This window comes from Bubalus bubalis, chromosome 14, assembly GCF_019923935.1.
Source record: "Bubalus bubalis isolate 160015118507 breed Murrah chromosome 14, NDDB_SH_1, whole genome shotgun sequence".
In the NCBI taxonomy this organism is placed as follows: domain Eukaryota; kingdom Metazoa; phylum Chordata; class Mammalia; order Artiodactyla; family Bovidae; genus Bubalus; species Bubalus bubalis.
Window position 1 is genome coordinate 49331197 of NC_059170.1, and position 13188 is coordinate 49344384.

Below are 13188 nucleotides of genomic sequence, written 5' to 3' on the forward strand. Positions count from 1 at the left end.
GTTGTGTTTCAGGTGTACAACAAAGTGATTCAGTTATACATACACATGTTATCTATTCTTCTTCCAATTCTTTTCCCAATTAGGTTGTTACAGAATATTGAGAACAGTTCCCTGTGCTATATAGTAGGTCCTTGTTGGTTATTTTAAATATAGCAGTGTGTACATGTCAATCCCCAAATCCCTAACTATCCCTTCCCCCACCCTTACCCTCTGGCAATTGTAAGATTGTTCTCTAAGTTTATAAGTCTGTTTCTTTAACACCACTTTGAACATAGTCTTTCAAGAGGAGTTCTAGTTTCTTCTTGGCTTTTTCAAGAGATGTCAGCAAGATTCGAGCATCTCAGAACTTGTCACACTGAGCAGCCACCCTGGCACCTGATGCAACCATTAAGGAAAGGATACAAGGGACAATAAACAAGCAGAGATCTTCAAGCCCCACACTGCCCCGTATCTTCTCTAGTCTCCTCCCTGTGCACCCATCTCAAAGCCTTTCCCCATTTGACATCCCCTCCAATTATCTCAGATACCTCAAACCCAAACTGTCCAAAAGCAAGCTCATGGTTTCCTCCCAGCCCCAGATGCCTACACCCACTGACCCCCACCCCTAAAGTTCCACATAAGTGAATGGCATCCACCTCCATTATTGAAGTGACACAACCAGAAAACTGTCATCCTTATCATTTCCTTCATCCTCACCACCCACACTAACCCATCAGCCAGCGCCGACCATTTCACCTCCAAAGTATCTCTAAACCTTAGTCCAGGCTGCCTTTATCTCTCGCCCAGTCGATCATGGTGGCTGCCTCTTAGGATCTAGTCAGATTCTCTTCCAATCTGATGCCCCACGCCGCATCTACAATGATCTTTTCAAAATGCATGGCTGTAATCAGCTCTCCCTATCTGAAGCCCTCCAAGGGCTCCTAGGGTCTTAAGACAAAACCCAGTTCTCTAAAGGGAGCCTACTACACTGTTGGTAGGACTATGAACTGGTACAGGCACTATGGAGAACAGTATTGGAGGTACCTCAAAACAAACAGAGCTACCATATGATCCAGCAATCCTACTCCTGGGCATATATCTGGACAAAACTATAATTAGAAGACACACACCCCTATGTTCATAGAAGCACTATTTACAACAGGCAAGACGTGAAAATAACTTAAATATCTATTGTCAGATGAATGGATAAAGATGTGAAACATGTACACAATGGAATATTTAGTTCAGTTCAGTCGCTCAGTCGTGTCCGACTCTTTGGGACCCCATGAATCGCAGCACGCCAGGCCTCCCTGTCTATCACCAACTCCCGGAGTTTACCCCAACTCATGTCCATCGAGTCAGTGATACCATCCAGCCATCTCATCCTCTGTCGTCCCCTTCTCCTCCTGCCCCGAGTCCCTCCCAGCATCAGGGTCTTTTCAAATGAATCAACTCTTCACATGAGGTGGCCAAAGTATTGGAGTTTCAGCTTCAGCATCAGTCCTTCCAAAGAACACCCAGGACTGATCTCCTTTAGGATGGACTGGTTGGATCTCCTGGCAGTCCAAGGGACTCTCAAGAGTCTTCTCCAACACCACAGTTCAAAAGCATCAATTCTTCGGCGCTCAGCTTTCCTCACAGTCCAACTCTCACATCCACACATGACTACTGGAAAAACCATAGCCTTGACTAGACGGACCTTTGTTGGCAAAGTAACATCTCTGCTTTTTAAGATGCTATCTAGGTTGGTCGTAACTTTCCTTCCAAGGAGTAAGCGTCTTTTAATTTCATGGCTGCAATCACCATCTGCAGTGATTTTGGAGCCCCCCAAAATAAATTCTGACACTGTTTCCACTATTTCCCCATCTATTTCCCATGAAGTGATGGGCCCAGATGTCATGATCTTAGTTTTCTGAATGTTGAGCTTTACCCAGTCATAAAAAAGGAAAATAATGCCATTTGCAGCAACATGGATGCAACTAGAGATTATCACACCAAGTGAAGAAAGCAGAAAGACAGAGATCATATGATACCACTTATAAGTGGAATATGACACAAATGAACCTATCTCTGAAGCAGAAACAGACTCACAGACATAGAGAACAGATCTGTGGTTACGGGGCAGGAGGGCAGGTAGGTGGGAGAAGGGAATAGGGGAGAGATGAATTGGGAGCTTGGGGTTAGCAGATGCAAACTATGATATATAGGATGGATTAACAACAAAGTCCTACTGTATAGCACAGGGCACTATATTCAATATTCTGTTATAAGTCAAAATGGAAAAAAACATTTAAAAATGTATATATGACTGAATCAGTTGGCTAGAGAGCAGAAATTAACACAATACTGTAATGAACAACACTTCAATTAAAACAATAAAAAACAATTCTCTGATAAGCCTCACAGGACCCTAGTCAGATGCCCTTGTTCTCTGTGCTCTGCCCACCCTGGCTTCTGCATCCCCTACCAGGTCTGGTGGCTCTAACATAGGCCTTTGCATATCCTGTTCCCCACGTCCAGAAGGATCAAAGTCCAGCACAACTGGCCCTTCATCCAGCCATCCCCTGCATGGCCTCCGCGTCTCTGTTCAAGGATCCTTTCACTGAAAACGTTCCCTGGCTGCTCAGACTAAGTGTGACATTTGTAACAGACCCCCCCTTCAGTCTTATTCTTTTTCTTCCTCAGAATATGCATCTCAGTTTACAACTTCCAGTCAGTCATCTGACTGCTGGATTCACTTCTCTGATCACTACTGTATCCCAGCCCCTTTTCACACTGCCCAGCAAACAGATATCAACTGAATGAATGAGTGAGTTGAGATATAGAGCCTGACTCATCTTTTGATATTCCAAGATCTATGGTCTCCCAAAAATAGGCCAAGGCCACAAGTTCTACATGTCTACAGAGATGGGCAATTACCAGAGGGATGGGGCATTGGAGCGCCAGGACGACGAACCGGCAAGTCATCACACAAACGTGCAGTTATACAAAGCCACTCTCCAGAGGAGAGGGCGCGGGTGGGGAGGGGAGTCAGGGCCAAAGGCTGTGAGCAGCACCCCAATTCTCCTCGGGGAGTAAACCTCTAATTTCAGAATGGCTCCTGCAGTGGCTCTGAAGAGTGGTGAGGGTGTTGTTGGTGATCAGAGTCAGAAAGGGCCCCATGGTTATTGCTTTGGAGGAATTTGCAGGGAAAACTAAAAGAAATTCAAGTTCAGCATTGGGTCAAACCCATGTGACATTTTTTCTTGTTTCACTGCCAACAGCACCACTATTCAGAAATATAAAAATGAATCTTGAGTGCAGGAGGGCATAAGACAGTTATACATCCCCCTAAATAAGCCCCCCAGCCCACAATTCTAAGGAGCTGAGCCCCCAATACCATGAGAAGAGGAAGTGGTTGTTTATTAAGACACAGAGAACAAAGTGGAGCACCTACAGCTGCCTTATCTGGGCTGACCAGTCCTTGTGCCTCAACAAAGCAGGAGCTCACAGCCTGGACAATGGCCGGCACACGTGGGTGAACTCTGGCCAGCACACGTGCACACAGACTGTGAAGGACAAAGTGGGTGGTGGTCTGGCTGGTCCTAGACAAGGCCGCTCATGCCCACTCTCCCAGTCATGGCTTCCATCTGGGGAAACCTGAAGGTTTAGGGCTGGGTCTCATGGCACCATGATGGTAAATGAGTGGACCTCACCAACTCCAGCTCCCCAGCCCAGGCTCCTCTCTTATTGGTTCTGTGGGCACCAGACCCCCTTGAGCAGAGGGAGCATAACAGGTCTTGACTTCACTGCTCCATTTTACATGAATAGGCAACTTAATGTTACCAGGAATCTAAGCTATGTTATGGGTTTAGCTATACTATTGCTTCTTTTAGCTTTTTAGCCTTTTAGCTAAGATCAAGTGTGGTATCTGTTCTCAATGAAACTATGAGCCATGCTGTGTAGGGCCACCCAATACAGACAGGTCATGGTGGAGAGTTCTAATAAAACATGGTCAACTGGAGCACAAGCTGGAATCAAGATTGCCAGGTGAAATATCAATAACCTCAGATATGCAGATGGCATCACCTTTATGGCAGAAAAAGAACTAAAGAGCCTCTTGATGAAAGTGAAAGAGGAGAGTGAAGAAGTTAGCTTAAAACTCAACATTCAGAAAACGAAGATGATGGCATCTGGTCCCATCACTTCATGGGAAATAGATGGAGTGACAGTGACAGGGAGTGGCAAAGCACTTCAGTACTCTTGCCTTGGGAACCCCAGGAACAGCATGAAAGGCAGCTGCAGTCCATGGGGTCGGTCAGGAGGCGTCTGACACAAGTGAGTGACTGAACTGAATGGGCTAAGGTGACCATCATCTTTCCAATTTATGGTGAACTTCAAACTGAAATGTACCCAGTACACATCTTACATCTTCTTTCCAAGGTGAGGTCATCATACATGATATTCTTTAGAAAATTCCCTGTGCTCAACTGGCCCTGGTTCTTCCTTTTCCACTTCTCTTCAAGATCATTTGATTATAAATGGAACTGCCAAGAAGCCCCCTGACACCCCCTGGTGATAAACAGAACTTTATTGTATAATAATCTTTATCGAATAATACAAGAGAATATAGTATACCATACCAATTCTCACAGTATTCGTAAGAATTCTGCTAACTGGAGAATGTGCTTCAACAGTCACAGGAATTCTTTTTCTCTGCTAACAAATACAATGCATAACATATATATAATGCTTAGCGATAGTGACAGTGAAGTCGCTCAGTCGTGTTCAACTCTTTGTGACCCCATGGACAGCAGCCAACCAATCTCCTCCGTCCATGGGATGTTCCAGGCAAGAATACTGGAGTGGGTTGCCATTTCCTTCTCCAGGAGATCTTCCTGACCCAGGGATCGAACCCAGGTCTCCCGCATTGTAGGCAGACACTTTACCGTCTGAGCCACCAGGGAAGGCCATATAATGCATAACATAAATATAATGATAACAAATACAGAATATTCAGAAACACGCAGAGAAGAAAACTTGACACCCATTCACTCCCACCTACAGAGATAATCACTGTTAATATTTTGGCAATTCTTCTCCCCCAAGCTAAGTAACGTACCCTTTTTTATATGAAACTGACGTCATATGAGATACGCTTTTTTTTTTTTGGTGACTCTCTGCACTGAACATCAGATCAACCACATTTCACAACACAGTTTCCATGGTTGTTTGCCCCAAAACTCACTTAGCCAATCTCCTTACACTGGACATTTGGGCACACAAGGGATGATCTATTAAGTAACCCTCCACTGACTCTCTTCCTGAGAATAAGTTGCTGGAAGTGAAACGGCTGGGTCAGAGCACACAGGTTTGGATACTTATGGCCAAACTTTCTTTCCCAAGTTTACTGTGTACCTTCCCAAGTAGAGTGTATGGCCGGCCGTCTGTGTTCCCCAGACCAGTGACTGGTGGTTTCTTCTTGGCTCTTCCATCTTAAATGCAATGTGCTGTGTTGAATACAGCAAAATTCATCTCTGGAATTCACCTCCATCCTGGAGAACCTACAGATACACAAAAGACAGCACTTCCGAAATGACCAAGGAAATGTGAGACATGCCTAAATGTGAACTGAAAGCTGAAACAGGTTTTGCAAACTAAATGATTAAACGATGCTATTTTTCTGACGAAGTATGAATGAAAACTTTGGGCCTGGCCCTGCCCACCTGTTTAAAATAAATCTATTAGTGACAATGTTTCCATGGCTTGTCACTCTGTCCACCCAGTTGTTGGTGGCCTAGACTCTAGAGGGATAGCATCCAAACTTTACATCTCCCAGTGCTCATTCTGGATCCGCCAGTCTTGCAGCTCTGCCTGGCTTCCCCAAGCTGGAGAAGAAGGTACCCATCTCAGGCCTTCTGACCAGAGCAGGGTAGACTCTGCCATGCGTCAAGGTGAAGCTCCCTACTGGGCGTACGTCTGCCGCCTCCACAGACTGACTTGCTGGATACAGGAAGACACCGGTGATTCATCTTCCTCTGGAAGGCGGGCAGGACCGTGGCATCCTCTGAAGGTGAAGGTGCCTCATTTAAAATTCACCAAAAATCCCCAGTGTCTCCAACAGCTCCTTCCGTCTGGGAAATGGTACAAGATTTGTCACGTTTGGCGACTCACCTTTGGCCACAGCAAGTTCCAGCTCGGGAATTTAATCATCGTATTGAACAACTAATTTCTAAATTGGGCTTGTGATCAAGACTGTTTTATAGGAATATTAATTGTTTGAAGTGTGCAGCCAGAAAATACATGACAACCTAGATTTTATGGCTCGTTCTAGACGATGGTGACACATTACTGAGACATGCATCTGCTCCCTAACACCGTAAATTGGATGTTGTTTATATAATGCAGCTGGAGCAGTAACACTTTATCATAGGAGCTGCTGCCCCCATGGAAAATCATTACTCAGCGTACACTTGATAAATCGGTCATCATTCCTGGGCAGAAGAGGTGATGGGACCTGTTTTATTTATGGCAATATGTTATCTTCTTATTAGGCTGATTTTTTTTTTCTTACCAGAATGATTATGTTACTTCTTGTGTGCTACTCAGAGAATTTTATCAATGTCTTGAATCTTATGGGCCTTAATGCCGGAAGCAGGAGTAACCATTCTTAATCTCAGGATTATTTTTTAGGGGAGAACCTGGGAAAGAGATTTTCACTGACAGATTTAATCTCTTACTTCCCAAATGGAAAAACAAAGAAGAAATGATGATGATGACAAGTAAATTTGTTCCTCCAAAGTTGGCCAGGGCACAACAGGTGAGCCACACTGACTGGATCTGCTCTTTATTTTTTTGCCCTTTAAACATAAGACGACAGTGGTTGACTGTGGTTCAGTGGACGGTGTGAGGCTGGGCCTGCCATGCTCCTAGACTTGTGTCCCCAAGGGAGCCTGGCCACTTCTCCCTGATGACTAAGAGAGAACAGAGTCATGCTGTGTCCACCATGCTGCTGCCACAAGGCAAACTGCCCCAGACCCTGGTCGCCAGTGCCCTGGGCCAGCGGCATATGTGTACCAGTCCAGTGACAGGGGCTCAATGTCCTCGCAGATGGCAGCTGGGCCAGGCACTGGCTGTGAGTGGCCACTACTCACTAGGTTGCAGGCTCCCTGGAGCCCCTGAGACTCTTCCCAGCTTCTAGCAGCTTCAAAGTTTTCACACAACAGTCTCTCCTGACTCTCCAGTGTCGTGCACATCGGATTCATCTTTGGGGGCTGACCAAGTCTCAGAGGTGAGCCTGTGGGAGGCAGGGGTGCAGGTGGGGTTACAGACAAAGAACCATAATCATGGTTGCACAGGGTCTGGCCATTTTTGAATGCTTTTACAAACGCTGTCTCAAGGTGCTTTGACCCGGGATTTGAGTCTGTTGTTTCGTCACTCCATCGTCTCTTTGTGACCCAGGACTGTACTCCACCAGGCTCCTCTGTCCATGGGATTTCCCAGGCAAGAATATGGAGTGGGTTGTCATTTCCTTCTCCAGAGGATCTTTCTGACCTAGGGATCGAACTGGTGTCTCCTGCACTGGCAGGCAGGTTCTTTACCCCTGAGCCACCAGGGAAGCCTGGGGACTTAAGTGGGGGCTGGGAGATCCGGCTCCACTGCACCCTCAGGCTGGCTCACTCCTAGCAGCTCCAATAGCCCACGTCTTCTCCTGGAAAGTAGGGTTCATGCTAGATGAACCCTTCCATGAGGATCCAGGGAGGTAACCCACACAAGCACATGTCGATGCTGGCAGTTACTGTGCACTGTCCCCCTCACAGAATGAACAACTGCAGGGCAGCAGACACAGCGGGATGTGAAGGGCACTGACCTTCCATCTGCTTCTGCGTGGGTCATCCCAGGTGATTTTTCACAACCCTCCTCTTTCACAGGTGAGGAGACACAGGCTGGGTTCTCAGTGGTCATCACTGTTCAGGGTGGATGCTCCCCTGCTGTGGGCTGGGGGGGTGCTGCCCTGTTCCCCGGGGGAGGTTCAGTAGGGGCCCTGGCCTCCACCCAGCAGAGTCCAGAGGTACTCTCCCAAGTGTGACAACCAAGAAATCTTCGATGCTGTCAAATGTACTCTGGAGGGGACGTTACCCCAAAGTTGAGACTCCCTGAAGCAGAGTAACTTGTCGAAGGCTGATGAGAACAGAGCCAGGGCCAGAGTCTAGTCTTAGAGGCACAGGGGTTCATTAAAACAAAGTTGAGATGAGGTTCCAATCACATGGGGACAGATGGATACAGAGTCTTCAAGGCAACTGGAACAGAGTTGAAGGCCCTGTGAAGAATGGCCACTGAGGTAACCAGAGCAAAGGCCTAGAGGGAGACCACACAGGTGACAGAGGGGCTACAGAGGGAGGGGACACCACACAAGCCTCAGGGAGCCCCCAGAGGAGGTTGGACCTGGGAAGAAGTCAGGCCCAGGAGCCAGGTGGGGCAGGTCCCTGCAGGTTGGGGCTGGAGGGGCCTGTAGGCCCGGCCAGAGTGAGGACATGGGCCTGGAACAACAGGCCCCCATGACCTACAGGAGGGCCTTCTCCAGGGATGGCCTCATCCTGACACCTGCCCTGTCACTGGTGACCACAGACAAGCTGGATCATGAGAGAAAGGAGCTACATACACAAACCTGGGTACAGAGGTGGGCCTGACTCCTGCAGGCGGTCAGCAACCCTGAGCCTCGTCTGCTCAGAGGTGGCGGCGGCTGACGTGGTGCTCTGTCCAGAGTTGACACCAGCCAGTCACCTGTCCCCAGCCCCCCACGGACAGCAAGCCAGGGGCTTGTGACAGGCCTCTCTCTGTCTCAGGTTGCAGGGGGGCAGGGTCTCACAGAGGTATCTGCTTTCCTCGCCATCTGGGGAGTCAGGATTTCCTGCGCCAAGTGACAAATGCTCACGCCTCTCACACTCCTACTCCTCAGGAAATCCGGCCCAAGAGGCAACCAAAAAAAAAAAAAAAAAACAAAAAAACAAAAAACCCTGTGTGGGTCATCAGTCTATTTTTATTCTGCATGGCCTGCCTCCACTGCTGTCCACCAGACAGAACTTCAACCAGATGGGTGTTCAGGAAGACGCTAGAAATGTCTAGCCTGCAGATGCCGATGGGCTGTTAACAGAGGTCAGGCTGTGGAGACAGGCAGCCTGCTGGGAGGTCCCAGGCTGAACGACTTTAGAGAGAAATTGGTGACCAGGCCCGTGGGCTGTAAGATCACAGGCCTTTTACTTGGCAGTATCTCGGTGGAGCAGGGCTTTCTCCCCCAGAGTGACACAGCGCTCCCTGACTCATTCAGAGAATCACTCTCACATTTACTCAGAAAGTTGTATGGCTGCTAGGAGCGGGGCTCCAGGTCCCACACTGGATCTCAGGGCGAAGAAGAAGAAAACTGACCTAGAACGATCAAGCCCACTGGAGCATCGTGGGAAGCTGTGCCCTGTGTTATGGGCAGATGGCCCCACCTCAGCGACAATGATCTAAACTTACACACACACACACACACACACACACATGGCTGCTGGCTCAGCTCAAGGAAGCAGATGTCCCCAGTTAAGCATGACTAGCTGGACCAATTCTGTCCTTCTTTCCCATCACTGGTTACTGCAGGAGCCAAGACAGATGCCTGTTAGCCCTGGACTGGCTTCCCTGGTATAAGCCCCGCCAGCCACCCCTCCAGAGGCCTCTCAGGAGGTGCCATGGAGCCCAGCCGCCGGCAGAGGGGGCCCCAGGCTACCGGGAACCAGGGCTGCAGCAAAGAAAGCAGTGGGGAAAGTACAGAGCTGCCTAGAGCACGCCAGGGATGAGGCTGATCAGAAAACTATTTGGCTCCGTCCCCACTTGCCAACTGACAGAGGCTTGTGTCCACGATGAAGTCACAGACAATGGAGAGTGTCTGGCAGTGAAAAGAGAGGACAAAACCAGAGGAAGGAAACTACAGGCTGAGAGGGCGCGGGGCCAGGCAGTCCAGCAGTGCCAAGGCCCACGGAGCTCAAGTCGGCCTTTGGGAGCCCCTGCTGGGGTCTCGTCATTGTATTGGGTTGCCCGCTGGTCATCCTGCGCTGGAATCATGTACTGAGGAAGAGGGGCAGGGGAAGGGGTCCAGGCGTGGTGGCCAGGCAGCTGATAGGCACCCCCCACGACTTCACCCAGGCTCGGTGATGGCCTGCTGCAGTGAGGGAGCTAGAGCCACTTGGCTGCTGCAGGGGAACCGTGGAGGCAAGGCTGAGACCTCCCACTCCAGGGAGCAGTCTTTCAGTGGCTGAGAGCCTCTGAGACGTGACAGTGTGAGAAAATGCAATGTGACCGCAGCACAGCGCCTGTACTATCCAGCCCTGGAGAGCAGCCTGCAACTCACCCTGGGTCTGGAGCCGGCGCCCAGAGGAACAGCAGGACAAGAAGTGATGTGATAGACTCCACTGAGCAAGACGCCTGCCCATCCGCTCACCAAACAGTAAAGTGGCCCAACCCAGCAGGGGCCCTGCCTGGACAGAAAACAGCCACCAGCAAGCCCTGAACAGAGGACACCTATGAGGAAGGGGGCTTGGCACACCCAGCTTTGTGTCCCCTCCTTCCAGAGGGTCTGGGGGTCTGCACCCTCAGCAGCAGAGGGTGATGTCTGGCAACCTGTAGTCACAACATGCCCAGGTCTGGTTTTGCCAGGTGGACCTGGAGCCTCCACTAGGGTAGAGCACAAATTAGCTGCCTTGGTCAAGTTCCCACCCCTGCAGGATGGCACCCAGTCACCACAGGCCAGGCCCTTTTCACCCTAAGTAACATGTAGATAATAATCACTTATTTACCCATCGTAGAAATAAGCTGAGGCCCTTAAGGAATCAGAGCTCAGGCAGCAGTCTGATTTGAAATTCAATATTCTCTACCTCTCCCCTCTGTCACCTATCAGAGCTGCTGTGGGAGGAGCCCTGCAGGCTTACCTTGCAGCCTTCTGGGCCTCATGAAGTGGGCACCATCTCTCTTGTTGGCATTTAGGTACTGTCGGCTCTCCCCCAGGCTCCATCTTCAGGCCTCCCCAGGGACCAGTCCCCTCCCTGCAGCCGTGGGCCTGTCTCTTTCATCTGTTTCCAAGCCGGCCTGAGTGCAATTTCCCACCTGCTTCTCCACTGCCTTATATATCATCCGGGCTATTTAAATAAATCTGGGCTGTCTCTTGGGGTGTTTATAAGCAAATGAAAGCCAGGTCTACGGGAAAGCATATTAGTTATCCTCGTGTCTTTATCATATTTACCCCTTTAAAGACCGTTTTGCCATTTGCTCTCTGTGCCTCCCAGGACATAATTGCAAAAATCATCCTCCTCTTTTCTCTTTCTCCTGCTCCTCAGAACCCAGGGGGCTCCTGTCGTGCAGGAAACCAGTCTATAAACCCTTGAGAGCACACGGTTCCTGGGGAACTTGCCCTTCACAGGATATAAGACCATCCAACTCGGACAAACGGTACCATTGCAAGAAGTAGGATGGCACGGAGCCCTGTCCTGAGGCCCGACTGTCACAGAACCTGTAACATTCTGGAAGCCTCCGTTGTGGGCCCACTGGCAATGCCCGCCCACCGTCCTCTCTTCTCCCTGCTGGGCGTGCAGACACTGCTGGCCTCCCTGCTTCCTTGCCCCCAGCCTGCAGCCAGAAGATGGGGTTTCTTCCCCTGCCTTCTCCTCAGCCTAGTATCCCGAGGACTGCCTTCCCTCAGAACGTGGGTGCTGATTCCCCAAGATTCCAAATACCAGTTTAGAAAAGGCCCCACGCTTGTGAGAAAACATCCCTGCCCCCAAGTCCACAAGCCAGTACCTTACCGGGGCCTCAGCTGTTTCCTCTCAAACCCTAGGCACCTCACCGTCCTCCCCTGGGGCTCTGGAGGGAGGCTTGCAGGGTCTTGCGGCTAGTCCCACAGCCGAGGTGCTATTAAACAGGAGATCTCTGAGCTCCCGAGCTGAGGCAGGGGTCCCCCGGGAGAGAAGTGGGCTGGCGAGGAGAGGGGCGGAGAGGGGAGAATTGTGTTTCCGATTTGTGCAGCCTCTAGGCCTCTGGGTGCCAAACACTGGCAACCCACTGGAAGATACCAAGGTTACTGACATCTCTGTGACTTCACCACGAACCCGACACACACGTACCTGGTGGGGCTATTCGCAGGGAAACTTCCTGCGAGAGTACAACTAGACAAGAGTTTCAACACGCAGTAAGAAACTATGGCCGGGCTCCTCTGCCACGCCAGGACCCCTATGAGGCGTTCTCTCGTGTGCGCATGTGCAGGGTGACCACGTTACCGACGGATGCTGGTGTTGATTGGCTGGATGGAAACCGAGTGTGGTCCGCGTGGAGCCCGGCGTTGCCTCAGCTGCTGGACCTGACTGTCCTTTCGTAGTCTGGCTACCAGTTGGCTCCTGTGGTTGAGCCTCTGAAGACGGACACGAGAAACATGTAGCCCGTGGTAAGGGGGAAGTTAGAAGTTGACTTGTTTTCTGGCCTCTGCTAACACCTCTGGCCTGGCCCCTGCCCCACCCACCGCCTCCCTGCGTCCAGTTGAAGGAGGGCACTTAGCTTACTGGACCTGAAGGTGCCCCCATGAGGTAGGGGAGTGTCACCTCTCCAGTCCTAGATTCCCACGTTTGTTTTATTTCATTACTTCCGGAGAGGGTGATGAGGGTCAGGGTTTTGTTTTCCAAAACCCAAAGACAAAAAGGTGTCGTGTGGGGCTGGAATACGGGTACCCCAGCAGGCCTCCAGGAACAATAAACAAGGGCCGTTTGAGCTCCTTTTCCTTTGTCCGAGCTGCTGGGTTCGCTTGAAACAATTTGTTGCCCAAATTGGCCTCCTCGCCCACACACACTCCCCAACTTCCTTGAAAGACATAGAGGAAAGGTTAAAAAAAAAAAAAAAAAACTTGGAAAAATTAATGCTTTGGGTCCAGGAAATCCCAACTCCTGGAACCAATGGGTTAATGTGGAGGCCACTGATAAGTCCCAGCTGTTGCAGCCGTTCCAGCTGGAGGCTGTGGAATTGGGGCTGGAACGGGCAAAAGGATTGAGTCTCCTGCTCTTTTAATTTTTGTTCCTGCTTCCCCATGGGCCGATGCTAAACTTCCGTTAGCTCCCTGCCTCAGCTTGGCCTGGCTCGCCTAAAGTTATGTTCCAAACAAAAAAGTGGGAGAACATTTCGTGTGAAGAAGGTGTGGGGCAGAGGGAGTTGGCC

General features: G+C 50.0%; 1 long non-coding RNA gene across 1 annotated transcript; it reads right to left on the reverse strand.

Moving 5' to 3' along the window:
* Positions 1-4533: 4533 nt before the first annotated feature.
* Positions 4534-11779, reverse strand: LOC123329232. The gene is made up of 2 exons (XR_006544595.2): positions 10923-11779; positions 4534-5522 (listed from the first exon to the last, which is right to left on the reverse strand). It is a non-coding gene; the product is annotated as an uncharacterized LOC123329232 (long non-coding RNA).
* Between the last annotated feature and the right edge of the window lie 1409 nt (positions 11780-13188).